Here is a 240-nt window from a genome sequence, read left to right as displayed (position 1 = left end):
ATTCCTGCTTTCCGGGGATTCCATCTCATTAAGGAGGCAAAGTTCCTGTCCAGTATGAGCGAGAGGTCCGGCATGACCTTCCGGGTCCCCACTCTTCTGGAGGAAGCACAGCCACACACCTCTCTTGTCCAGAAGGTGGAGCATTTGAGGAGAGGGGGACAGGTCTCCTAAATCTTTAGATAGAGTTGTAACGTCCCCATCTTCCTCTGAGTTCCCAAGGGGTAGACATGCCTCTTTCCC

The sequence above is a fragment of the Tupaia chinensis genome, unplaced genomic scaffold, assembly GCF_000334495.1.
Source record: "Tupaia chinensis unplaced genomic scaffold, TupChi_1.0 Scaffold144171_2, whole genome shotgun sequence".
In the NCBI taxonomy this organism is placed as follows: Eukaryota; Metazoa; Chordata; class Mammalia; order Scandentia; family Tupaiidae; genus Tupaia; species Tupaia belangeri.
The sequence above is the reverse complement of the archived record's forward strand: the minus strand, read 5'-3'. Positions refer to the sequence as shown.